Source organism: Nannospalax galili, unplaced genomic scaffold, assembly GCF_000622305.1.
Source record: "Nannospalax galili isolate Female #2095 unplaced genomic scaffold, S.galili_v1.0 scaffold799, whole genome shotgun sequence".
Lineage (NCBI taxonomy): Eukaryota > Metazoa > Chordata > Mammalia > Rodentia > Spalacidae > Nannospalax > Nannospalax galili.
Window position 1 is genome coordinate 1,160,297 of NW_008343085.1, and position 500 is coordinate 1,160,796.

The following is a 500-nucleotide window of genomic DNA, read 5'->3' on the forward strand; positions in this document are numbered from 1 at the left end:
TCTGGATGCGAGGAACCCTCATTCCAGACTAAAGTTACCATGACTGCTCTCCTTGTAGAACCAACCCAGCGTTGGTGTTGGAGTGGAGAGCAGGGAGCTGAAAGCTGGAACTGGAGACTCTGGCTTCGCTAAGGAGATGCATGCTTGAGGATTCCATGAATGAGGAACCCTCATTCCAGACTAAAGTTAGCATGACTGCTCTCCTTGTAGAACCAACCCAGCGTTGGTGTTGGAGTGGAGAGCAGGGAGCTGAAAGCTGGAACTGGAGACTCTGGCTTCGCTAAGGAGATGCATGCTTGAGGATTCCATGAATGGATACTAAGATGGACATTTGAGTTTTTATATTACGCAATTAGATCTCCAAACTTCCCTCTTAGGCCTGCTATGTATCTCGTGGGTGTGGGGTGTTTTCATTTTCACTTGATTCTAGGAATTTTAAATTTTCCTTCCTGTTTTCTTCAGTGACACATTCATCCCAAGAACATGTTTTTTAGTCACCA